At 43.0% G+C, this 27,367-nt stretch overlaps 1 protein-coding gene across 37 annotated transcripts in view; it reads left to right on the forward strand.

Annotated features, from left to right (window-relative positions):
* The window catches only part of STK33 (serine/threonine kinase 33), a 151,433-nt gene that overhangs the window by 33,039 nt on the left and 91,027 nt on the right, over positions 1 to 27,367 (forward strand). For 2 of the 37 annotated variants that reach the window (XM_084974881.1, XM_021062262.2), the window contains exons 1-3: positions 2,401 to 2,500; positions 3,149 to 3,296; positions 4,140 to 4,218. The exons of 33 other annotated variants lie outside the window; for them this stretch is intronic. The gene's annotated coding sequence lies outside the window, so the exon portion shown is untranslated. Of the gene's footprint in view, positions 1 to 515; positions 738 to 2,395; positions 2,501 to 2,831; positions 2,978 to 3,148; positions 3,297 to 4,139; positions 4,219 to 27,367 lie in introns of those variants that run through there. 2 more of the 37 variants (XM_084974878.1, XM_084974886.1) reach the window with 2 other exon arrangements.

Here is a 27,367-nt window from a genome sequence, read left to right on the forward strand (position 1 = left end):
TGTCGCAGGAGCGGCCCTAAAAAGACAAAATACATAAATAAGTAAATAAATAAATAAATAGCCATACTATATGGACGGTCAGTTCTACTGTTAACAATTGTTTTGAAAATTCAAATTTGTTGCAACATGGTTGGTATATTAGGAAACAATTTGAACATAAATGAATTTCATCTTTACTTACGCACAATTTTGTCAGCAAGAAGCACAGGTGAACACGGAATATCACACGTGTTTGAAGTGGGCCATAAACGGGCACACTGCGCAGATGTGTGCCAACCCACCTGCCTGCCAGCTGCCGCCGTGGCCACGGGACGGGCCACGCCCACCCTCACCTTTCCCTGATGGCAGGTCGCCTTTCCACCACTTAATTGATTCTCAAGCTACAACCTTTCAAACCCTCTCAGCCACAAGCACACTCAGGTCTTTTTCTTTTCTTTCTTTCTTTCTTTTCTTCTTCTTCTTTTTTTTTTTTGTCTTTTTTCTATTTCTTTGGGCCGCTCCCGCGGCATATGGAGGTTCCCAGGCTAGGGGTGGAATCGGAGCTGTAGCCACCGGCCTACGCCAGAGCCACAGCAACGCGGGATCTGAGCCGCGTCTGTGACCTACACCACAGCTCACGGCAACGCCGGATCGTTAACCCACTGAGCAAGGGCAGGGACCGAACCCGCACCCTCATGGTTCCTCGTCGGATTCGTTAACCACTGCGCCACGACGGGAACTCCAAGGTCTTTTTCAAGGTAAGGTGCACGTTTATGTATTTTCCTAATGATTTAACGTGTATAAAACTGTGCTACCGTTTTTATTGATTTCCCATCTTTTGTGTGTGTCTCTGACAACGTTTTTGCCTATTTTTAAGTTTTATTGAAGTAAAGTTGATTTACATGCTTGGGGTCATTTCTGCTGGACAGCAGAGCGGTTCAGTTACGCGTGGGCACCCGTCCATCCTCTCTGATTCTCTCCCCCCGCCCCGGATGGTCACGGCGTCTTGGGCAGCGTTCCCTGTGCTCGACAGCAGGGCCCCAGGGAGCTCGGGGTGCACATGGCAGTGCCAACCCCAGTCCATCCCTCCCCACCCCCGCCCACCCCCTTTGATAACCATGAGTTTTTCAAAGTCTGTGAGTCTGTTTCTGATCTGCAAATAAATTCACTTGTATCCTTTTTTAAGATTCCACATGCTGAGTCGTGTCTGAGTGTTGGGTCCCTAACAGCATTTTCCCCCGTAAGGCCTGTGTTTTCTATTGTGTAATTTTCCCGTGGTGTAGTGATTTGGGGAATGCAGGTGTCTCCTTGTAACAAAACTGACAACCTCCCTGAACAAAGCTGTGCTGATCTTTATTCCTTTTCACTTCAAATGTATATAGCGCATCGGATTTGCAAAATGTAGGGGCGCAGGCAGCCCCCAGAGAATGATGGGATCATGTCTCCCCTTTTGCTGTAGGAACTCAGTTCATTGGCTGAGTTAGCTCAGCATTTGCAGGATGCTGCCAGAGTCTCTGATTCCTTACTGATGGTTGGTTAGGTCTTCCTAGTTGGCGTAGATTCATGAGCTGGGTGATTTTTCGAACTATTGTAAAGGTCTGCATCTCGCAACAAGACCCAAAGTGCCACATGTTGAATGAGCAGCGCCTTTGGCCTTCTCTAGACCCTGTGGCTCAAGGTTCATTGCCTTGCTAGTCTTCTACCAGGTTATTGCTCCGTGGAGAGAGTGTTCCAGCCCGCTGTGGCCTGGAGGTCAGAGGTACAAGCAGCTTGTGATTCAAAGCTACGTTTATTATGTGGAATTAAATTCCTTGCGAAGAATGTTATAGGCATCTTTGTTTTCTTTTTGTCTTTTGTCCTTTTAGGGTGCAGGCATCTTTCTCTGAGGGTTTTGTCACCTCCAGTGATGATTTAGGTAAACAGCAGGTCTTTGCTGTTGAATGTCGACGGTCTTTCTGAGGCTCTCACGTGAAGCGCGTGGATCGGGGAGTCACCAGTACACAGTCACCTTTTTACATCTGACACAGGCTAACTCTGTACTCAGACTCCCCTCCTACTCCAGTTCACTTAGTAGTTGCTGTGTGAATTATTTTTATAAAGATACGAGAAGTAGAAATGTATGTTTGGGCTTGAGGATTTGAGGTTTTCCTTACAGAACTGTAGCCTTCTGTCTGGATTTTAGAAGACAGAGATTTTATTCTGATTTTAGAAGTTAGGAATTTGGCCTCTTTCTAGGTTGAAATTTAGTATTTCTTTCAATTTCATCTTCGAAAGCGAGTATCTTTGCCAGTAGTCCATTTAGCGGAGAAGGGCGTTGTAGCAGTGAACTAAAGTCTCTTCTCTTCATTCATTCATTCATTCATTCATTCTTCAGACCAAATATTTGTAAGTGTCCCCATGCGTTGTACTGTTTCAGGCTCTGGCGAACAGGATGCTGAGCAAAAGTGGGATGGTCCTTCATCCCGCCATCTAGTGGGAGAGAGAGATTTTCATCAGCTACTGACCAAATATCTAAGTTGTGGTAAGTGCTGTAAAGAAAATGTGCAAATTCATTTGGAAGAGAAAGAACCAGGGAGACGTAATTTGGAGTAGTGATTACAAAAGGCCTTTCTGAGGAAGTGACATTTAAACTGAGACCTACAGGCTAAGGAGTTTACCGGAAGGGAACGGGGGTGGAAGGATTTCCAGGCAGAGGCAAGAGGCTTTGTGATATCACTTTATAGGCCTTATGACCTTTTTAGATGCTTATGTAATTAGGTACTAGTCTATGGGCAAGACAGTTTATGGAGCTGTGTTACTGAAAAGATGCATATAAATTACATTTTTATAAAAGAATTCCTGCATTCCTGCAGGCTTACGTTATATTCACTGCGCTCTGTCATCTGCATTTGATGGATGTTCAGTTACTTCAATTACTGCTGGATGGAGTTTTCTAAAGCACAACTTTGATGATGCTTTTTTCCTGCTCAGAAACCTTCACCAGCTCTCCGGCTACCCGGTGAGGTCCAGACGTGTCAGCCCTCCCAAACTGATCCCAGTCTCAGTATCCCACTGGAGCTTTAATTCCTCCGCTTCTGCAGGACTTTCCATTAGCCAGTAGAATTTCTGGATGAGCACAGGTGCTTTCTCACAGGTCCACGTTCAGGTGCATCATTTCTCTTCCCTACAGTCGCCTGCTGAGACTGTCTAGGTCACAAGTTGTACTTCCAGACCCATCTCAGAAGTCAGCATCTAATGTCAACGCCTTCGCTGACCACCCAGCTGGAAATCACTGCTTCTTCTTCTGACTGCTTATGACTCTTTTTACTGCTTTTTAGGTACTTCACCCTTTCTTCCTTTTTTTTTTTTTTTTTTTTTTGGTCTTTTTGTCTTTTTCCAGGGCCACACCTGTGGCATAGGGAGGTTCCCAGGCCAGGGGTCCAGTTGGAGCTGTATCCGCCGGCCTCCACCAAGCCACGGCAACGCCAGATCTGAGCTGTATCTGTGACCTACACCACAGCTCACGGCAACGCCGGATCCTTAACTCACTGAGTGAGGCCAGGGATCGAACCTGCATCCTCATGGATGCTAGTCAGATTCGTTACCACTGAGCCACAACAGGAACTCCTCTTATCTTGTTTTGAAGTTATTTCTGGTCCTGTCTTAGCTTCCCAACTAGACTTGAAACATCTTGAGGCCAAAGTCTGTGATGAATGAGTCTCTGCTTCTCTCCCTGCGCCTAACACAGTCCCTTGCGTGTGGTAAGCTCTAAATCGGAAATTTTGGAAGGAGTTTATGAGTTAGTTGTTGAATGCCAGATTGCTCTTGGAAGGCTGTTAGTCTCTAAACAAATGCACCAAGGGACTGATACAGGCAGAAATCCTTTGTAACGTCTGTAGTCCTAGGTTCTGCCATTCTTACAGAGATACCACTTCCTTGGCGTGTTTATTGTCTTTTTGCCCACTTCACTGACACTGGCTTACAAAGATTACTTTGGATTCATAAATGGTGTTGTCATTTCCATTTTTGCCTCGCTTTTGAAGGCTTGCATGCTCATTTAGCTGTGAAAATGAACGAACACAGCAAATCAGCACCCTCTCCCGCTGCTGACCTGGGGGGAGAAGTAGGTTGGGCAGCGTGTTTGGATGATGGACTCACTTCGGTTGTTTTGCGTTTTCCAGGTACACATGGCTCCCACTTAGAATTTCCGTATTTATCGTTCCATTTGGATGCATCCCTCTTGTGGACAACTTTCTGTGTGTAAGTTTTTATTAAAACCCGTTTCCCTTTGAGAAGTTGTGCCTTTATTTCTGTCTGAATAAACATTTGAGCAGCTTTTAGATGGTTCTTCATTCATGACTATAGGACCATGTCAGGGCTTTAGTTGATGTAATTCTTAGGGTGTTTTTAAAGATTGAAATAACATTATCTCAGGCAATATTTAAATATACAGGATTTGTCAAAGAAACATTTGTCTCCAAGGACAAGTAAAGCAAAGTATAGTTACAGAATAATGTGTGAGTATTTATGACTGATTTAGTATTTGTAATTCATTTAACATTATTGTTTGGGCTCGAATCATTTCTTTATAAGTCTCTTTCAGTTATATTCACTTTTCCCCTCCTCTAAATGGTAGGTTCTGTAAAAAGAAATAATTTAGAAATTTCATGTCTTTATGACTGGGTCTGTTGTTCTTAAATTTTAACCCTTGGCTAATATCCGATTCCCTGTAAATGGGTCATCAGAGGCTCTGCCTCTTTGGCCACATCATTTGCTTTTTTACAGAGTTATTGTGCATACAGTGAAAGCAATGACTTTTTCAGTTACAAGGAAAGTACATTCAAATTCTTCTTTTGGGGGACAATCATTATTTTCGGCATTTGTTAATTGAAAGGTATATCTCTAAATAGGTACCAGTTAAGGACACATGGAAATCTGGATTAAAAAAACCATAAAAACCTGATTTCCTCTTTGGAGGCACTTTTCATGTTAGATAACTTGGGGACTCTAGAGTTTAAAGAATTTAAGATTGCTGTTGAGTTGTGCAAGTTGTTTGTATATTTTAGAGATTAAGCCTTGTCAGTTGCATCATTTGAAACGATTTTCTCCCATTCTGTAAGTTGTCTTTCTGTTTTCCTTTTGGTTTCCTTTGCTGCGCAAAAGCTTGTCCGTTTGATGAGGTCCCATTGGTTTACTGTTGCTTTTATTTCTGTTGCTTTGGGAGACTGACCGGAGAAAACATTTGTAAGGTTGATGTCAGAGAGTGTTTGCCTATGTTCTCTTCCAGGAGTTTGATGGTGTCTTGTCTTCTGTTTAAGTCTTTCAGCCATTTGGAGTTTATTTTGGTGCATGGTGTGAGGGTGTGTTCTGGTTTCATTGCTTTGCATGCAGCTGTCCAGGTTTCCCAGCAATGCTTGCTGAAAAGACTTTCATTTTCCCATTTTACGTTCTTGCCTCCCTTGTCAAAGATTAATTGACCATAGGTGTCAGGGTTTATTTCTGGGCTCTCTATTCTGTTCCATGGGCCTGTATGTCTGTTTTGGTACCAGTACCACACTGTCTTGACTGTGGCTTTGTAGTATTGCCCGAAGTCTGAGAGAGTTATGCCTCCTGTTTGGTTTTTGTTCCTCAGCATTGCTTTGGCAATTCTGGGTCTTTAGTGGTTCCATATAAATTTTTGGATTGTTTGTTCTAGTTCTGTGAAATGTCATGGGTAATTTGAGAGGGACTGCATTGAATCTGTGGATGGCTTTGGGTACTATGGCCATTTTACAATATTAGTTCTTCCAACCCAGGAGCATGGATTATCTTTCCATTTCTTTACATCTTCTTTAATTTCCTTGATTAATGTTTTAAAGTTCTCAGCATACAAGTCTTTCGCCTCCTTGGTCAGGTGTATTCGCAGGCATTTGATTTTTTGGCTCGCAATTTTAAAAGGTGTTGTATTTTTGTATTCCTTTTCTAATATTTCATTTTTAGTATACAGAAATGTGACTGATTTCTGAATGTCAGTCTTATATCCTGCTACTTTGCTGAATTTGTTGATCAGTTCAAGTAGTTTTTGGGTTGAGTCCTTAAGGTTTTCTATATATAGTATCATGTCGTCTGCACACAGTGACAGTTTTTAATGTATTGGGGAAATAAAAAAAAGAACAACAACAACAACAAAAAAATAAAAATCATTTACAAATAAATAAATAAAAAAGAAAAAATTACCAAAAGAATCACATCATATTAGTACATGAAAAACCTGTGGGCAGTTTCTTTCCAGGATCCTTACATGGGAAATAGCCAAGTGCCACATCTTGTGTTATTTTGTTAATAAAACAATGATATTTCAAAAGCAAAGAAAATATATTAAAAAAATTAAAAATTTAAGGTTGTTTTGACTTGGAAATTGTGAATTTCTGTGAAGGAAGATCACGTGGGCCTTTCCTAGTTACACTCTGGACGTGATGAGTATTTGCTGAAGACTTTTTATTTTAATTCCTTAGGCTTGACATATAAGTTTGAAATACTTTGGTTTATCAACCAGTGTGGCCAAATAATTGTGTTTTGATTCCAGTAGTTAAAAAACTGCATATGTTTTTGAGCTCTTAATGGCCGAAGGCATTTAGTAGCGTTTTCATCTGCTGATTTGAAGGACAGTCAGATGGTCAGTGCAGTGTCCCCCCTTTGCTTTCCCTCAGAACCGTGTCATGGGACAGGATCCTTAATGGACATGTGCTTTCAGTTGGTCGTGTATGTGACATGATAGGGCAATCTGGTGAATGAACAGCTGAAGATCTTGAGAATGGAAATAGAGTCTCTGTCAGGCAGAATCAGATTGATAGAGATAATAAGAAGCTGTAAAAAATAGAAGTGAAATCATTTTGCTTATTAAGATTCATTCACTTATTCAGAAGCTATTTGTTCATTGTTCAGGTGCCTCTGATTGTGTGCTTGGTGTTGTTTTAGATCAAGGGTTCTCACCCTTGGCACTGCTGACGGTTTGGGCTGGATAGTTCTTTCTGTGGGCAGTCCCAGGCACTGTAGGTATTTATAAGGATCCTTGGCTTCTACCCTCTAGATGTCAGCAGCACTCACCCAGTTGTGACAACTAAAAACGTCCCCAGATGTTGCAGGTGTCCCCCGGAGGGTAAAATCACCTCTTGTTGAGAGCCACTGTTTTAAATGAACATTCTGTCTGTCCGTCCGTCCATCCATCCATCCATCCATCTCTCTCTCTCTCTCTCTCTCTCTCTATCTATCTATCCTTCTGCTTTTTAGGGCTGCACTCGTGGCATATGGAAGTTCCCAGGCTAACGGTTGAAGAGAAGCTGCAGTTGCCCACCTGCGTCACAGACGTAGCAACTGGGGATCTGAGCTGCATCTGTGACCTACACCACAGCTCACGGCCACACTTGATCCTTAACCCACCGAGCGAGGCCACGGATTGTACTTGTATCCTCATGGATTCTAGTCAGGTTCGTTACCACGGAGCCACAGTGGGAACTTCCTTAAATGAGCATTTTATTTTATTTTATTTTATTTATTTTTAGTACCTTTTTCCCCCTCTTTTTTTCTTTTTAGGGTCATACCCTCGGCATATGGAGTTTTGCAGGCTAGGGGTCGAATTGGAGCTGCAGCTACCGGCCTCCACCTCTGCAGCAATAGCAACACCAGATCGTTAACCCACTGAGTGAGGCCAGGGATCAAACCCGAATCCTCATGGATGAACCGCTGAGCCACCACGGAAGCGTCTCACTGCAGCCTTTAGCTTTCTCCTTCCCCTTCTCCCCTTAATGTTTTCCATCATCTGCGTGATTTTGGTTTGATGCAGATTCCCACCAGCTCTTCATGAGATCCTCTTCCATTTCTACCTCTGTCTTCAAAGTGTTGTCACTTGTTAAAAATTTTTTATTACTCAGTTTATTACATTTGTAGTTGTACAGTGATCATCACAATCCAATTTTATAGCATTTCCATCCCACACCCCCAGCGCATCCCCCCCCCGCCCCCCGCCAAACTGTCTTCTTTGGAAACCATAAGTTTTTCAAAGTCTGCGAGTCAGCATCTGTTCTGCAAAGAAGTTCATTGTATCCTTTTCTCAGAGTCCACATGTCAGTGATGGCATTTGATGTTGGTGTCTCATTGTCTGGCTGACTTCACTTAGCATGATAATTTCTAGGTCCATCCCTGTTGCTAAAAATGCCGGTATTTCATTCCTTATAATGGCTGAGTAATATTCCATTGTGTCTATGTACCACATCTTCTTGATCCACTCCTCTGTCAATGGACATTGAGGTTGTTTCCATGTCTTGGCTATTGTGTATAGTGCTGCAGTGAACATTGGAGTACATGAGTCTTTTCAAGTCATGGTTTTCTCTGGATAGATGCCCAGGAGTGGGATTGCTGGATCAAATGGTAGTTCTATGTTTAGTTTTCTGAGGCATATCCATACTGTTTTCCACAGAGGTTGCACCAGTTTACAATCTTACCAACAGAGTAACAGGATTCCTTTTTCTTCACACCCTCTCCAGCACTTATTGTTTGTAGACTTTTGGATGATGGCCCTTCTGGCTGGTGTAAGGTGGTACCTCAGAGTGGTTTTGATTTGCATTTCTCTAATAATGAGTGATGTTGAACATCTTTTCATGTGTTTTTTGGCCATCTGTATGTCTTCTTTGGAGAACTGTCTGTTTGGATCTTCTGCCCATTTTTTGATGGGGTTGTTTGTTTTTTTGGTGTGGAGCTGCAGAAGGCATTTATAAATTTTGGAGATGAATTCCTTGTCAGTTGATTCATTTGCAAAGATTTTCTCCCATTCTGTGGGTTGTCTTTTCGTTCTGTTTAGGGTTTCCTTTGCTGTGCAGAAACTTTGAAGTTCGATTAGGTCCCAGTTGTTAATTTTTGTTTTTACTGTCATTTCTCTAAGAGGTGGATCTGAGAAGATGTTGCTGTGGTTTATGTCAGAGAGTGTTTGGCCTGTGTTTTCCTCTAAGAGTTTTACAGTGTCTGGTCTTATATCTAGGTCTTTAATCCATTTGGAGTTTCTTTTTGTGTATGGTGTTAGGGAGTGTTCTAATTTCATTCTTTTCCATGTGGCTGTCCAGTTTTCCCAGCACCACTTATTGAACAAGCTGTCCCTTCTCCATTGTATATTCTTGCCTCCTTTGTCATAGATGAGTTGGCTGTAGGTGCGTGGGTTTAATTCTGGGCTTTCTATCCTGTTCCACTGATCTCTGTTTCTGTCTTTGTGCCAGTACCATACAGTTTTGATGATTGTTGCTTTGTAGTATAGTCTGAAGTCTGGGAGCCTGATTCCTCCAGCTCCATTTTCCTTTTTCAGGATGTCTTTGGCTAGTCTGGGTCTTTTGTGCTTCCAAACAAATTTTAAAATATTTCGTTTGAGTTCTGTGAAAAATGTCCTTGGTAATTTGATAGGAATTGCATTGAATCTGTAGATTGCCTTGGGTAGTATAGTCATTTTGATAATATTAACTCTTCCAATCCACGAGCATGGTATATCTTTCCATCTATTTGTGTCATCTTTGACTTCTTTCATCAGTGTCTTATAGTTTTCAGAGTACAGGTCTTTTGTCTCTTTAGGTAGGTTTACTCCTAGGTATTTTATTCTTTTGGATGTGATGGTAAACGGGATTGCTTCCCTAATTTCTCTTTGTGCTTTTTCATTGTTAGTGTAGAGAAATGCTGTCTATTTCTGTGTATTAATTTTGTATCCTGTGACTTTGCCAAATTCATGGATGAGCTCTAACAGTTTTCTGGTAGAGTCTTTAGGGTTCTCTAGGTATAGTATCATGTCATCTGCAAATAGCAATAGTTTTACTTCTTCCTTTCCAATTTGGATTCCTTTTATTTCTTTTACTTCTCTGATTGCTGTGGCTAGGACTTCCAAAACTATGGTGAATAGTAGTGGCAAGAGCGGACATCCTTGTCTTGTTCCTGATCTCAGCGGCAATTCTTTCAGCTTTTCACCATTGAGAATGATGTTAGCTCTGGGTTTGTTGTATATGGCCTTTATTTTGTTGAGGTAGGTTCCCGTTATGCCCACTTTCTGAAGGCTTTTTTTTTTTTTTTAATCAGAAATGGGTATTGGGGAGTTCCTGTCGTGGTGCAGTGGTTAACAAATCCGACTAGGAACCATGAGGTTGTGGGTTCGATCCCTGGCCTTGCTCAGTGGGTTAAGGAACTGGCGTTGCTGTGAGCTGTGGTGTAGGTTGCAGATGCAGCTCAGATCCCGAGTTGCTGTGGCTGTGGCATAGGCTGGCAGCTACAGCTCTGATTCGACCCCTAGCCTGGGAACCTCCATATGCCACAGAAGTGGACCTAGAAAAGGCAAAAAGACCAAAAAAAAAAAAAAAAAGAAAGAAAGAAAGAAAGAAATGGGTGTTGGATTTTGTCAAAAGCTTTTTCTGCATCTATTGAGAGGATCATATGGTTTTTTTTTCTTCAGTTTGTTAATGTGGTGTATCACACTGATTGATTTGTGGATATTGAAGAGTCCTTGCATCCCTGGGATAAATCCCACTTGATCATGATGTACAATCCTTTTAATGTATTGTTGGATTTGGTTTGCTAGTATTTTGTTGAGGATTTTTGCATCAATGTTCATCAGTGAAATTGGCCTGTAATTTTCTTTTTTTTTTTTTTTGTGGTATCTTTGTCTGATTTTGGTATCAGGGTGTTGGTGGCCTCATAGAATGAGTTTGGGAGTGTCCCTTCCTCTGCAATTTTTTGAAATAGTTTCAGAAGGAGAGATGTTAGCTCTTCTCTAAATGTTTGATAGAATTCACCTGTGAAGCCATTTGGTCCTGGAATTTTGTTTGTTGGAAGTTTTTTAATCCCAGTTTCAATTTCAGTACTTGTGATTGATCTGTCCATATTTTCTATTTCATTTTGGTTTAGTCTTGGAAAATTGTACTTTTCTAATAATTTGTCCATTTCTTCTATGTTTTCCATTTTATTGGCATATAGTTGCATATAGTAGTCTCTTATGATCCTTTGTATTTCTGTGATGTCTGTTGTTATTTCTCCTTTTTCATTTCTAATTTTATTGATTTGAGTCCTCTCTCTTTTTTGCTTGATAAATCTGGCTAAGGGTTTATCAATTTTGTTGATCTTTTTGAAGAACCAGCTTTTTGTTTCATCAATCCTTTCTATGGTTTTCTTTGTTTCTAGTTCATTGATTTCTGCTCTGAGCTTTATGATCTCTTTCTTTCTACTGACTTTAGGTCTTGTCTGTTCTTCTCTCTCTAGGTGCTTTAGATGTAAAGTTAGCTTGTTTATTTGAGCTTTTTCTTGTTTCTTGAGGTGGGCTCGTATTGCTATAAACTTTCCTCTTAGAATGGCTTTTGCTGCATCCCACAGGTTTTGGAGTGTCGTATCTTTGTTGTCATTTGCTTCTAGGTATTTTTTTTTTCCCCACTGTACAGCAAGGGGGTCAGGTTATCCTTAGATGTATACATTGCAGTTACAGTTTTTTCCCCCACCCTTTCTTCTGTTGCGACATGAGTATCTAGACATAGTTCTCAATTGCTTCTAGGTATTTTTTAATTTCCTCTTTGATTTCTTCAGTGATCCATTGGTTGTTTAGTAGCATGTTGCTTAATCTCCATGTATTTGTGTTTTTTGCAGTTTTTTTCTTGTTGATTTCCATTTGTATAGCATTGTGGTCGGAAAAGATGCTTGATAAGATTTCAATTTTCCTAAAGTTCCCGAGGTTGGATTTGTAGCCCAGGATGTGATCAATCTTAGAGAGTGTTCTGTGTGCACTTGAGAAGAATGTGTATTCTGTTGCTTTTGGATGGAATGTCCTATAAATATCTATTACGTCCATCTGATCCAATGCTTCATTCAGGGCCTGTGTTTCCTTATTGATTCTCTGTCTGGTTGATCTGTCCATTGCTGTCAGTGGGGTGTTAATGTCCCCCACTAAGATTGTGTTATTGTCAATTTGTCCTTTTAAGGTTGTTAGCAATTGCCTTATATATTGTGGTGAACCTATGTTGACTGCATAGATATTTAAAATTGTTACATCTTTGGAGTTCCTGTCGTGGTGCAGTGGTTAACAAATCCGACTAGGAACCATGAGGTTGCGGGTTTGGTCCCTGCCCTTGCTCAATGGGTTAATGATCTGGTGTTGCTGTGAGCTGTGGTGTAGGTTGCAGACGCGGCTCGGATCCCGCGTTGCTGTGGCTCTGGTGTAGGCCAGTGGCTACAGCTCCGATTCGACCCCTAGCCTGGGAACCTCCATAGGCCGTGGGAGCAGCCCAAGAAATGGCAAAAGACAAAAAAATAAAAAAATAAAAATAAAATAAAATTGTTATATCTTCTTCTTGGATTGATCCTTTGATCATTATGTAGTGACCTTCCTTGTCCCTTAAAATAGTCTTCATTTTAAAGTCTATTTTGTCTGATATGAGTACTGTGACTCCAGCTTTCTTTTGATCCCCGTTTGCATGGAATATTTTCTTCCATCCTCTCACTTTCCATTTGTACGTGTCCCTGGAAGTGAAGTGGGTCTCTTGAAGACAGCATATACATGGGTCTTGTTTTTGTGTCCATTCAGCCAGTCTGTGTCTTTCGGTTGGGATGTTTAGTTCATTAACATTTAAGGTAATTATTGATATGTATGTTCTTATTGCCATTTTTTAAATTGCTTTGGATTTGTTTTTGTTGCTCTTTTCTCTTCCCTTCTACTCCTGTTCGCTCCTCTTGTGGTTTGATGACTATTTGAGTTGATTTTTCCTATTTGTTTGTGTATCAAGTGTAGATGTTTGGTTTGCAGTTATTCTGAAGTTTTGATATGAGTCTATATATATGAGATTGTTTTAAGCTGTTGGTCTCTTAATTGCAAGTGCATCCTCAGGGTCCTGCCTTGCTACCCTCCTCTTCTCATGATTTCTGATTTTGGTGGCATAATTGTGCATGGATGATTTCGTATCTTTACTGTACATATACCTTTACTGGTGAGCCTTGTCATTTGTGGTGTTTTTGTTTCTGGTTGTGGCCTTTATTTTTCTGCCTAGAGAAGTTCCTTGAGTATTTGTTGTAAAGCTCGTTTAATGTTGGAGTTCCCGTTGTGGCGCAGTGGTTAACAAATCCGACTAGGAACCATGAGATTGTGGGTTTGATCCCTGCCCTTGCTCAGTGGGTTAACGATTTGGCGTTGCCATGAGCTGTGGTGTAGGTTGCAGACATGGCTCGGATCCCGTGTTGCTGTTGCTCTGGTGTAGACCAGAGGCTACAGCTCCGATTCAACCCCTAGCCTGGGAACCTCCATATGCTGCGGGAGCGGCCCAAGAATTGGTAAAAAGACAAAAACAAAACCAAACAAGCTGGTTTAATGTTGCTGAATTCTCTTAGCTTTTGCTTATCTTTGAAGGTTTTGATTTCTCCTTCAAATCTGAATGAGAGCCTTGCTGGGTAGAGTCATCTTGGTTGGAGGTTTTTTCCTTGCATCACGTGAAGTATATCATGCCACTCCCTTCTGGCCTGCAGAGTTTCTGTTGAAGAATCTGCTGATAACCTTATTGGGGTTCCCTTGTATGTTACTTGTTTCTTTTACCTAGCTGCTTTCAAGATTTTCTCTTTGTCTTTAATTTTGGTCAGTTTGATTAATGTTTGTCTTGGTGTGTTCCTCCTTGGGTTTATTTTATGTGGTACTCGTTGTGTTTCCTGGATTTGAGTGAGTGGTTCCTTTCCCATGTGAGGGAAGTTTTCAGCTATTATCTCTTGGAATATTTTTTCTGTCCCCTTCTCTCTCTCTTCTCCTTCTGGCACCCCTATAGGGTGGATGTTGGTACGTTTTAATGTTGTCCCAGAGTTCTCTGAGGCTCTCTTCATTTGTTTTCAATCTCTTTCCTCTTTTCTCTTCTGCTAATCTATCCTCTACCTTGCTTATTTGTTCTTCTGCCTCCTGTATTCTGCTGTTAGCTATTTCTAATGAATTTTTTCAGTTATTGTATTCTGCATCTCTTCTTGCTCAAGTTTTATTTCTTGTATCTCTTTGCTCAGTGTTTCCTGTAAGTTATCCGTCTTTGCCTCCAGTTTATCTCCAGTGTCTTGCATCATCTTTAGCATCAACAATCTAAAGTCTTTTTCTTGGAGGCTGAGAATCTCCTGATCACTTAGCTGTTTTTCTCGGTTTTTTCCTTCCTCCCTCATCTGAGTTATAGTTCTCTGTCTTTTCATTTTTATAGATTTTTGATGTAGTGACCTTTTTACAGATAATAGAGTTGTAGCCTCTCTTACTTCTGGCATCTGCCCCCCTTGTGGCTGAAGTTGGTGTGGGGGCTTCCTGTAGGCTTCCTGATGGGAGGGGCTGATGCCTGCCCCCTGGTAGGTGGAGCTGATTCCTATCCCTCTGGTGAGTGGGGCTTTGTCTCTGGGTAATATTAGAGGTGGCTGTTTGCCTGGGGGGTCTTGAGGCAGTCTGTTTACTGATGGGTGGGGCTGTGATCCCACCTGGGTTGTTATTTGCCCTGGGGCTTCTCAGCACTGATGGGCGGGGCCATACTTTCCCCAAATGCCCACCTCCAGAGAAAGACATGCTGCTAAAGATTCCCAAGAGCTTTGCTTCCAATGTCCTTCCCCAACAACAAGCTACATTCACCCCTGTTTTCTGAGCAGGTCCTCTAAGAACTGCAGTCAGGTTTAACCCAGACTCCTATGGAGACTTTGCTTGGCCCCAGGACCCAGTGCAGGTGAAAGTCTGTGTGCGCCTTTTAAGAATGGGGTCTCCGTTTCCCCCCGTCCTTTGGAGCTCCAGTGCACAAGTCCCACTGACCTTCAATGCCAGGTGCTCTGGGGGCTCTTTCTCCCTGTGCCAGATCCCCATTCATGGGAGTTTGGTGTGGGGCTCAGAACTCTCACTCCTGTAGGTGAGTCTCTGTGGACCAGTTACTCTCCAGTCTGTGGGGCTTCCCACTCAGGAGGTGTGGGGTTGCTTATATCCCATAGTCACCCCTTCTACCTCTTGATGTGGCCACTTCTTTGTCTTCTGGAGTAGGATATCTTTTTGAAAATTTCCAGTCCATTTGGTTGAAGATTGCTCCGTATTTGGTTGTAAATTGTGTTGTTTTTAGGAGAGCAGTTGAGCTCCAGTCCTTCTATTTCGCCATCTTAATCCCGTCTCCTAAATGGGCATTTTAAAAGCAAATTTTTTGAAGTGTACTTTGCATTATTTCCCTAGTTCAATTGTTGCGCATGTTCCATGTATTTGGTCCTTCAGTGTTTCCCGGGCGGTGCCTTCTCTGGAAAAATAGCATAAACTTTATAGTAGATGTGGAATTAGCCATATTAGTGGTACACATAACTGAAATGAAAACCTTGTATTTTAAAGCTAATAGTTGATTCAATCACCATTCTGTAGCATTTATGACATCTTGGGTTAAATAATCTACTATGTCTCGGCCTTTTAAAAAAGTACCTTATACCTAAGAACAAATTCTTATGAAGAAACCTCCCAGTGCTTGTCGTTTTTCCCCCATTCATCTTTTGTTTTAAAGGCTCTATAACTTATTGGTACTGCATAAAAATTCTATTATTGTAGAAACGGTTATTTTTGCTTCTCTGTTGCATCTTTTTCTGAAGTTATGAGAGATGTGAAACATTCTGAAAATTCATTCAAAGCTTTAAAACTTATTATATCCAGTATCCAGGAGAGACAGATTTAAGATTGCTGAGGTTTCTGGTTGAAGTACTTCAAGCAGAAATCCATACTCCATTAGACTCTCTAACACTGTGACCTTAATTTTCCAGATATTTTGCCCTTTAAATTGAAAGCAGTATTTTAATACTATTTAAGTCTTCTGGAGGGGCTTGCAATAGCACAGACCTAAGTTGTGAAACATTTGAAACAAATGAAAAGTAAAATAGAATCTGACTTAGGACTGTATAATTTTATATGTTTTTTATTTCAAAATATACAGTGATAGAAAGATATGCACGCAACATACCTAATGCACTGAAGTTTGCAAGAAAAGCTATTTAGTAAGGAGCTGTTTATACCGTGCTTGAGCAGAATTTCTTTCATGGGGTTCATTCCTGGCTTTGCCGAAAGAGTTTCTCATTAGGAAGGGTTGTTAAGTTCTCCGAAGTTAGGAAATTTACTTTGTAGAAGACTGTGGTCTGGGTGAAATGAAAATCTACCTCCACAATAGCTACTGAGTTATCTTGTTTCAGCAGATAAAGCCGGAAACGTCAAATTGTATTATACCACTGAGTTAGGAAACCCAGAACTGTTTAAGAAAAAACCCTCTATGGAAAGGAGAGATGAAAAGCCTCTTGTTCTTTCATTAGTAAATTAGGTCAGTTTTAAAATAATATGCTCTTTGAAATGTACACAGTTCTCAAGTAATTGATATAATTTAATCCAACTCCTATCTTAAATGTATAAAACTGAATTGAATTCCTTAGGGGCCCTTAATTGCTTTGTCTATTTTCCATTGTAAAATGTTGTTTGGAACCTAAATTGATCATATAGTCTTTTCTTTAGTTTATGGCTCACTGAGGATGATATATCAAATACTCTGTTAATCTACAGAAGCTTAAAATTTATATTCGCCTCTGTGTGTGTTGTCGTTTAGTTAGGAGTTCGCTGTTAAAAGGATATGATAACCGGAGTTCTTTTACACATTCTCCTGTGAGTTAAATGCCAGACAAATCACGTGACTGTATTGGTGCCCCAGGTGATTATTACATGAGTTGCCGGGGAGCAACTTCTTTAACATAAAGGAACAGTTGCAGGTAGATTCATCAGACCTTGGCTGTCCTGCTGTGATCTAAACCAGGGTGGCTTGTGCTCGTTGGCGTTGATTCTATGAGCGCTCCATCGCTTAGGCTAACAGTGAAGCTATCCTCGCCTGGGTGCAGAGTGTCCCCTGTTTTTGCTGGGGGCGTGGCTTGGTGTGTCTCCAGGTCGGTTTCTAATCTCTGCCGGCTCGGCCTTCGGCTTTCTCCCTGGTCCGCAGCCTCCCAGGTGATTGTTCATGTGTCCACCAGACCCGGGCAAGAGACAGCCATCCCTCTGCTGAAAGAACAGCTTGGAGACGCAGCACAGTGCCCAGAGACTGTCCTCCAGACCCGGGGAGCTAGGCCCGACCTCAGAGTAAGGCTGCCTTGGCCGTGAACTTGCAGAGTGAAGCCCTTCTGGCTTGAGCTGGCATGCGGTGGCTGTGGCCGAGCACCGAAGGGAGACTCTGCAGTGTATTCATCCCGTGTATATCATCCGTGTTTCTGGAAACAGTCCTCTTAGCTCTTACTCACTTTGTGTTGTCAGAAGGGCCCATGGGCCGGACGGTGGGGGCTCGTTGTTCCATTATCATCACTGGAACGGTTCCTCACCCTGACTTTTCGGGGCTCTTCTGTTAGATTATGGCTTTAGATGCCTCACTTCTTTAGTGTCTTTTAAAGGGGGTGGACAGTTTGCTCCCTTTTCCACGTCTCTAGAGACATGCATACGTGTGTGTTCATTCATCCGTCCGTTCGTCCGTTCATCCATCCGTTCGTCCATTCGTCCATCCATTTGTCCCTTCGTCCATCCATTCATTCGTCTGTTCGTCCGTTCATCCATCCGTTCGCCATTCGTCCGTCCATTTGTCCCTTCGTCCATCCATTCATTCGTCTGTTCGTCCATCCATCCGTCCGCCCATTCGTCCGTCCATTTGTCCCTTCATCCATCCATTCATTCGTCTGTTCGTCCATCCATCCATTCGTCCATTCGTCCGTCCATTTGTCCCTTCGTCCATCCATCCATTCGTCTGTTCGTCCATCCATCTGACCACCTGTCCAATCAGCATTTGCTGTTAGTGCAGGACACGTTTTGTCAGTTTGGGTCACTTTGCAAAATTCATGGAAATTGCCTGTGTTTCTGGGCTCTTTGTTTCTCCAGAAAAATTCCTGCTATTGGCTTTTTTCTTCAGGTGGTGGCAACAAAGTAATCCATAAAAATGTATTTATGACCACGAAAACGGCAAGATTCACTCTTAATATTTCCCTTGATAGAACATCTCAGCGTAGAAATAGAAGATATAAAAGAAAAACCAAATAAAATTTTAGTACTCAAAAATACAACAATAGAAATAAAAAGCATTTAGATTTATGTTTGACTGAGTTCTAGTTAATTGGTTTTTAGGGCTGTACCTGTGGCATATGGAGGTTCCCAGGCTAGTGGTCCAACTGGAGCTACAGCCGCCAGCCTACCCCACAGCCACAGCCACACGGGATCCAAGCCTCGTCTGCTGCCTACACCACAGCTCACGGCAACACCGGATCCTTAACCTACTGAGTGAGGCCAGGGGTCGAACCCACATCCTCATGGATTCTAGTTGGGCTCTTACAGCCGAGCCCCAGTAGGAACTGCAAATTGTTAAACAGTAGCGCTTCGGAAGTGGCGCAGTGTATTTCCTGTGGTCTCACTTATAAGCCTTTGCACTACCTCATCAGACGCGTCGTGTCCAGCGGTCCCAGTCTCAGTAAGACTGATAGCAATCAGTAGGTTTGGGGGTGTCTCTCTGACCTCCCGCCCGCCCTGTGCCATTGCCAGGTTCTGTCACCAATCTGTCTCTTTATTCTCGGTGTTCTGAAATTTTGTGATTATTGAATGGATCATTTTTCACGAGTTCTGCTCTGAAATCTATGGCCTCTTTCAATTTGGAAATTCGTGTTCTTTACTCCCAGGGAGGTTTATTTGTATTATTTCATTTTCTCTTTGATAATTGCTGCTCTTTTATTTTCCATTCTTTTTTTTTCTTTCTTTTTTTTTTTGCTTGAGCTCTTGTTACTCAAATATTAGATCTCCTGGACTGATCCTTAATTTCCTCATCTGTTCACTTCAATTTCCATCTTTTGGTCATTTTGGTCTGTTTTCTAAAACATTTTCCAAATTTATCTTCTAACTCCTGTGTTTAATTAAAAAAAAACTTTTTAGATTTTTAAGGGCTTTCTCTGGTTTCTGAATATTCTTTTGTTGTAGCTTCTTATTTCATGGAGATGCTCCTTTAACTCTGAGAGGATTTTTTAAGTGTGTAGCGTGCTTTTGCTCCTCCTGTCTTTCTGGCTGTTTTCTTTGAGTTCCTTTCCCACCATTTGTTTTGTTCTCTTTCAGGGTTGAGATTTTCACAAAATGTCTAACTATCCTTGTGTGTGTTTTCCTGTTTAAGAACGAGATACTAAATTGCATCAGAAACTCTGCATCAGATATAAAGACGACCTGGGAATGATCCAAGCTCTTTTTTGGGGGGGGGGGCCACAGGGCTTGGGGGGGCAATCCCTGTTTATTAGTACCTGGCATCATTTTGCACGTGTTGGGCAGTTTCTCCAGCGCGGAAGCCCCTGTCTCCTGCCCAGGTGATGCACACCTGGCTCCCAGTTCTGGGAGGTGAGCATCGGGGGACAGAATGCCTCAGGTGGTGCTTTACTTTTGACCTTGGATGTGCTTCACCCGCAGGATGGATGCTCTCCGAAAGGGCAACTCTAGTCTCTCGTAGATTGAGGAAGGTACAGGGTCCGGCTGTGCAGCATCTAGTGATACGTTTGAAAATTTTGCACTGATTGGGACAACGCCAATCTGTAAGTTGCTCTAGTAACATTTATGTCATAAGCTAAATAACCCGTTGCCTGGACCATTATTGTTTCTGGAATTGAGGCTTAGAAGAGAAGAGTGGAAAGTAGCAGAGACACTGGTCATTGGGCTAGAGCAACAGTCCCACACCCAAGCTGTCGTGGCAGGTTTACCGTGCTCTTTTGTCCCTTGTGTGGAAAAGAAATAATAATTTCCCTAAAACTCCTCTCTGTGCCAGGTTTAGAGATGAGTTTTTATACTCTCCTTTCCTAGCATATGCTTCTAAGGCGCGTGGAGGATTCCGTCACCCAGGGAAAACATTTGCACTTTTCTCATTCCTAAACATTGTATTCAGTATTTCACATTTTCTCGAGGACACCCGGTGTGCAGGGTCCTTTCAAAGGCAGCGTCTCCGTAGTTCTTGGTCTCCTTAAGATCAATAGGACCTTATAAGCTACACTTTCACTTCTGACTATTGCAGATTGCACTCCTCTAATAATAGCAGTTTCATTTTGGTGGATCAGGTGTCACTCAGAACAGCAGAATGCCCACTGGAACCGCAGATCACCTAATTGTTGTCAGTGGGTGATGACTTAATATGTTACCAACTCGTATTTGGCCATTTCTCATGCCTCAGAGCAGTGGCGTTCAAACATTTTGACCCACACTTCAGTATGAAAACCTTTACCTTGCTGCACACACACACACACACACACACACACACACACACACACACACGAAGGGAATTTGAGGAAATAATACCTTTTTGACAAGTGTAATACTCTCATATTTTCTTTTATATTTCATTTTAGAACGTCATGTCCCCAAATGACCTAGTTTGTGAATCCCTGCAGATGTGGTTATTAGTATTTTTATTTATTTATTTTTATTTATTTATTATTTTTTTTCATCTTTTTTTTTTTCCAGCCATTTCTAGGGCCGCTCCCGCGGTATATGGAGGTTCCCAAGCTAGGGGTCGAATCGGAGCTGTAGCCACCGGCCTACGCCAAAGCCACAGCAACATGTGATCTGAGCCACATCTGCAACCTACCCCACAGCTCAAGGCAACGCCGGATCCCCAACCCGCTGAGCAAGGCCGGGGACCAAACCCGCACCCTCATGGTTCCTCGTCGGATTCGTTAACCACTGCGCCACGACGGGAACTCCGGTTCTTAGTATTTTTAGGGGGGAGGGTACGGTAGCTTGGGGACCTTTCCGCATTCTGATAAAAGTACTGGACCGTCTTCTCAGAAAAATGTACACACACATATTTTTGCATATGCCTTTTCAGGAGAGTCACAGCCTTTAGGTTCTAAAGCTTCTGCGCCGTGTGCAGTTTGGAGTTACCTGGCTCTGCTGGTGCGTTTTGCCCAGCAGACGAGCTGTCTGCGACTGCACCGCAGACCTTCTGCTCCCCCTTCTCGTGCCAAGTGCTGTTAATCCCGGGTTGGGGCCAGGGAATCCGTGTCAGAAATAAGGCGGCTGCTTCTTGCACATCAGGGTTAAGATCTCAGAGGATCCTTGTTCTTCCTGGGTCTGTCGCTGCCTTTATGGCATTTGGAGTCAGTGCACAGGGTCTGGGAGAGACAACCCGTGCTCCTGGTATGTCGTGAGCCATCGTGCCCTTTGCAGAGCTGCTGCTTCGCTCAGACCTCAGTACCTACGTCCCTGGGCAACTGCAGGCTGATTCCCTGGCCGTCTTCATTTTCAGGGGAGCAGCTTGCGTTGCCAGTTCACTTCCCACACTGTCTTTATTGCCACCATCTGGAGGTCCGCACGGAGCCCCAGCTTTGTCGTGTGCTTTCCCTCATGCTTCCCGGCCTTCCTTCCACCAGCGTCGGCTGAGCTGCTTCCGAGGGCCGGGCTTCATCAACGCGGGGAGCAGTGGCGGGCGAGGAAGACGCCTGGTCTGGGTCCATGCCTGGCATCACGCGCCCGCTCCGCCCGAGCCTCTGCCCTGAGGCCGCTTGTCCCGAGCCGCCGCCCTCCGTGGGCTTCACGGCAGCCCTGCTGCTTCCTTCCTGCTTCACTCGCGTTCGTGTTGGGCTGCTGTCTGCCCTCGTTGGAAATTGTCATCTGCAGGTTTTTTCTGCCTGGATCAACAAACCTATATGTATATTTTCCTGCGCAGTTTTTCTTTTGCCTGGAACAAAAAATACATGTTTTCCTTTTAAATAATAGTATAAATATGCAAATCTTAAAATGTCTCTTCTGTCTTTGGTACGTTCTGGGTCACTGTCTTAGAAATAACGTCATGGGGAACTGGTGGTGCTGATGTGCAAAAATCACCCCAAAGTCGAGACCATCTTTTCATAATGGGGACATTTTCAGCGGGTGAAATATAGGCTCATAGCGTTTGAAACATTATGAGTGTTCTTTCAAGAGCCGACATCAGTCTCAGAAATCTGATGCACAAACATGGCAAAATTGGTGTGTATTATAGTCTGATAAAATCACAAAGTGATTTTATGTTCTTCCTTTTTTATGAATGTGCAATATTTACGTGTTATTACAATGACTTCCACAGCAGTGGGAATAAAATCTGATGCATTGTTAATGGCATGGTTTAAAATGTGTGCGTTCCAGCCGTATTTCGTTTCGGTTACCCAGCCGTTTTTTGAAAAGATGCTTAAACGCATGTACCTTCCAGTCCGGCTCAGCGAGTAGATGCCCACGGCAGACACCTCCACCCACTCACGCCCTCTTCCTCGCTGGGCCCGGCCGGTCGCACATCCTCTTCCACGGGGCCATCCGCGTCGTGGCCACCTGAGCGCGTGAGAGGAAAGCGGTTTGTCGTGTTTGCTCTGCGCCTTGACCGTCAGTATCAACAGAAGATACCAAGGGTCTGCTGACGTTCGGAAAAGGGCAACTACAATTAGGTGGACCAAGACGGTTGTTTAGGCAAAGGCTGGCAGACTTCTTTGGCAAGGGGCCAGCTGGTAGGTATCCTCGGCTTTGTGGGTCAGTCTCTGTTGCACCTGCTGGACTCTGTCGTTGTAGCACAGCATGCAACGGCATGGGTGTGGCTGTGTTCCAATAAAACTTTATTTATAAAAAAAATAAGAAATGAAAGGGGGAAGAACTGATAGTGGGAAACCCCATAAGGAGATGTTATGAACAGCTGTATGCCAACAAAATGAACAACCTAGACGAAACAGAGAAGTTCCTGGAAACATACTGCCTACCAAAACGGAATCAAGGAGAAGCAGATAATTCGAACGGTCTGTTCACTAGAAGTGAAGTAGAATCTGTAAGAAAAAAACTCCCTGCGAACAAGAGCCCAGGACTGGATGGCCTCACGGGGGAATTCTGCCAAAATACAGAGGAGAACTTAAACTGATCCTTCTCAAGCTCTTCCGAAAGATTGAAGAGGAGGGAACACTCCCCAAGTCGTTCTGTGAAGCCGCCATCACCCTGATACCAAAACCAAAGACACCACCCCCCCAGAAAAATTGCTGGCCGATATTTCTGATGAATTATGTAGTGGGGCAGTGTGGGTGCTTAGCTACGAGCCCGCCTCTGTCCTGAAACCCTTAGCCTGTGACCATTAGCGCGGGGCTGTTAAAGATGCCCCTTGGCCAGTAGTCCGTCTGGCAGCGGCCCTCTGGCCTCGGGTCTGCAGGTGAGCTGGGGTCTGTGGACGGACTGAGAGCTGTGTCCTGCAGAGCCCCAGAGCCCTTCCCGTGGCTGCCCACTGGCTGGGCCCGAGCCCCATCTCTATAGCCCGATGGTGGCACCAGTCTCTTTGGGTCACTGTCCTGAGACCTGGCTTCCATTTGCATGGCCTGAGGAGCCCGAGGGCTGGCTGGGTCCCGGGCGCCTTGCTCCCTTGATGCTGACGGCTGTGCGGGGTTTGGGGACCTAGCCCAGAGGGTGCTGCCAGCTGAGGTGTGCGTCTTCAGCCGGGCCTGAGCGCTGGCGGGAGAACCCACAATGGGTGCCAGACAGATGTCCCCTGGACATCTCCTCTTAGCCAGCGCCTGGACCTCAGAGGCAAAGGTCAGTGCCTGGGCCCTTGAGCAAGTGAACGAGGGGCAATGATGGTGCTACCTGTAGGGCTTGTGCAGGGTAAAAGCCACAACTGTGCTTTACTAAAAAGGAATGTCTCAGGGAGGGATGGAGACAGAGTTTAAAGCCGTCCCTTCCTTTCCTTGTGTGTCACATCTTTAGATAAAGTGTTTGTTTCCGAACAGAAGTTCTGCTGTCGCCCAGTGGGTTAGGGATCCAGCATTGTCTCTGCGGGGGCTCGGGCCACTGCCCAGGCGTGGAACTTCCTTTTTTGCTTTGCTCATTTTGTAAAATCGCTTAGGATCTTGATGCTTATTCACATTAAGCTCCTACTTAGGGAGAAATCTTTCTCCATCTTGCCAGCCTCCTGTGTAGAGACTTCTCCTCTCTTAAGGGAGGTCAGTGGACTTTCTTTCCTGTTGTCTTGGGCTGAAGTTCTTTCCCCCTTCTTAAGTGATATTTTTGCTGAAGTGCCCCGTTGAGACATTTCATTTTCTTGTTTCAATGGTATATCAACAATTTGTTATTAGTTACACATCATCTAAACTTTGGGAAACCATAATTTGGGATTGATACATAAGAATTTTTTTTTTTTTTTCCGTTTTAGGGCTGCACCCATGGCAAGTGGAGGTTCCCAGGCTAGGGGTCTCATCAGAGCTACAGCTGCTGGCCTACGCCACAGCAACACCAAATCCGAGCCGCGTCTGCGACCTACACCACAGCCACAGCAACGCCGGATCCTTGCTGGGTCTGTGACCTACACCATAGCTTATGGCAGCACCAGATCCTTAACCCACTGAGCGGGGCCAGGGATCGAACCTGCGTTCTTATGGAGACTGGTCAGATTCGTTTTCCACTGAGCCATGGCGGGAACTCCAATACAAAAGAATTTTGGTTACCCAAGTTAGAAAAGCGTTCTCTTTCCATCTTATGTTTTATGCCTTTGTTTTCTGCGTTGCACTGCAATTACCTGTGTATATGCTGTCTTACTTCCTTTACATCGAAAGGACCACAATTTACTACTTTGTTTCCTCTATAGGGCCCATGATTCCTTACACATGGGAGAACTTGACCAATATCATCAAGTAAATGACTGAATAAGTAGATATAACTCGTTGCTGTGGCTCTGGTGCAGGCTGGTGGCTGCAGCTCCAATTGGACCCCTCGCCTGGGAACCTCCATATGCCCCGGGAGCGGCCAAGAAATGACAAAAAGACAAAAAAAAAAAAAAAGACATTTGTAAGGTTAATGTCAGAGAATGTTTTGCCTATGTTCTCTTCTCAGAATTTGATGGTGTCTTAAGTGTAAGACTTTAAGCCATTTTGAGTATTTTTGTGCATGGTGTGTTGGTGGGCTCCAGTTTCATTGATTTACATAGGGCCGTCCAGTTTTCCCAGCACCACTTGCTGAAATGACTGTCTTTTTCCCATTTTATATTCTTGCCTCCTTTGTTGAAAGCTACTTGACTGTAGGTGTCTGGGGTTCTCTCTTCTGTTCCATTGGTCTGTCTGTCTGTTTTGGTACCAGTGCCACACTGTCTTGATGACTGTGGCTTTGTAATAGCGCCTGAAGTCTGGGAGAGTTATGCCTCCTGCTTGGTGTTTGTTCCTCAGAATTGGGTCTTTTGTGGTTCCATAGAAATTTTTGGATTGTTTGTTCTAGTTCTGTGAAAAGTGTCGTGGGTAGTTTGATGGGATCACCTTGAATCTGTGGATGACTTTGGGGAGTACGGCCATTTTTTCAGTATTAATTTTTCCAACCCAGGAGCATGGGATATCCTTCCATTTTTTACATTTTCTTTAATTTCCTTGATGAATGTCTTATAGTTCTCAGCATATAAGTCTTTTACCTTCTTGGTGAGGTGTATTCCCAAGTATTTGATTTTTTGGGGTGCGGTTTTAAAAGGTGTTGTATTTTTGTATTCCTTTTCTAATATTTCATTGTTAGTGTACAGAAATGCAGCCAATTTCTGAATGTTAGTCTTGTATCCTGCTACTGTGCTGAATACATTGATCCATTCGAGTCGTTTTGTGCGGGGTCCTTAAGGTTTTCTATATATAGTATCATGTATCTGCCTACAGTGACAATTTTTTCTCTTCTCCTCCTATTTGGACACCTTTTACTTCTTTTGTTTGTCTGACTGCTGTGGCTAGGACTTCCAGTACTATGTTGAATAACAGTGGTGAGAGTGGGCATCCTTGTCTTGTTCCAGATTTTAGCAGGAAAACTTTGTTGAGTATTATATTTGCTGTGGGTTTGTCATAAATAGCTTTCATTGTGTTAAGATATGCTCCCTCTATACCCCCTTTGGTAAGAGTTTTTAATCATGAATGCATGTTGGACTTTGTTGAATGCTTTTTTTGAATCTCTTGAGATGATCATGTGGTTTTTGACTTTTCTTTCGTTAATGTGGTGTATAACATTGATTTGCGTATGTTGAACCATCCTTGTGAACCTGGGATGAATCCCACTTGGTCGTGGTGTATGATCTTCATTATATGTTGTTGGATTCTGTTGGCTAAAATTTTGTTGAGACTTTTTTGCGTGTATTTTCATCAAAGATACTGGTCTATAATTTTCTTTTTTGGTAGTATCTTTGGCTTTGGTATTAGGGTGAGGGTGGCTTCATAGACTGCCTTTGGAAGTTTTCCTTCTTCAACCTTTTGGAAAAGTTTAAGAAGGATGGGATTAAGTTCTTCTTTGTGTGTTTGGTAGAATTTGCCTGTAAAGCCATCTGGTCCTGGAGTTTTCTTTGTAGGGAGTGTTTTCATTACATATGCAATATCATTTATAGTGATTAGTCTGTTCAGTTGATCTGCTTCTTCTTGATTCCGTTTTGTTGGGCTGTAGGTCTCTAGAAAGTTGTCCGTTTCTTCTAGGCTGTCAATTTGTTGGCATGTAATTGTTGACAGTATTCCCTTGTGGTTTTTTGTGTTTCTGCTGTATCCATTGACGTTTCTCTTTTTCATTTCTTATTGTGTTTATTTGCGTTCTTTCTCTCCTCTTCCTGGTGAGTCTTCTCTCTTCTTTTGTTTACCTTGTCAAAGAACCAGCGCTTGGTTTTATTGAAATTTTCTATCATTTTTTTGAATCTCTATTTTATTGATTTCCTCTCTGATCTTTATGATTTCCTTCCTTCTGCCGACTTTGGGTTTTGTTTGATCTTTTTCTGATTCTTTTAGATGGTGGGTTAAGTTGTTGCTTTGCGATTTTTCTTCTTTTCTGAGGAAGGCCTGTATCACTGCAAACTTCCCTCTACGCACTGCTTTTGCATCATCCTGTAACTTTTGAATGGTTTTGTTTTCATTATCATTTGTCTCAGGTTTTTTTTTTTTAATTTCCTCATTGACCCATTGCTTTTTTAGTAGCATGTTGTTTAGTCTCCATGTAGTAAGTTTTTTCTCATTTCTTTTCCTGTGGTTGATTTCTAGTTTCATGCTATTGTGGTCAGAGAAGATACTTGAAATAATTTCTCTACTCTTAAATTTGTCGAGGTTTTCTGCCCCGGTGTGAGGTCAGTCCTTGAGCATGTTCCATGTGCACTTTAGAGGAATGTATGTTCTGATGTTTTGGATGTAAAGTCCTGGAAATGTTGATTAAGTCTAACTTTTCTGTTGTGTCCTTTAGGGTCTCTGCTGCCTTATTGAACTTCTGTCTGGAGGGTCTGTCCATTGGTGTGAGTGGGGTGTTAAAGCCTCCTACTATTTTTTTTATTCCCACCAATTTCTCCTTTTGTGTCTGTCAGTATTCGTTGTATGTATCTGGGTGGTCTCATGTTAGGGGCATATATATTGACGGTTGCAATATTCTCTTCTTGAATGCTTCTTTTTTACC

This window comes from Sus scrofa, chromosome 9 (assembly GCF_054392235.1).
Source record: "Sus scrofa isolate SSC_HxYL_T2T_F1_AM1 chromosome 9, Sscrofa_HxYL_maternal_Yorkshire_Landrace_v2.0, whole genome shotgun sequence".
Classification (NCBI taxonomy): domain Eukaryota; kingdom Metazoa; phylum Chordata; class Mammalia; order Artiodactyla; family Suidae; genus Sus; species Sus scrofa.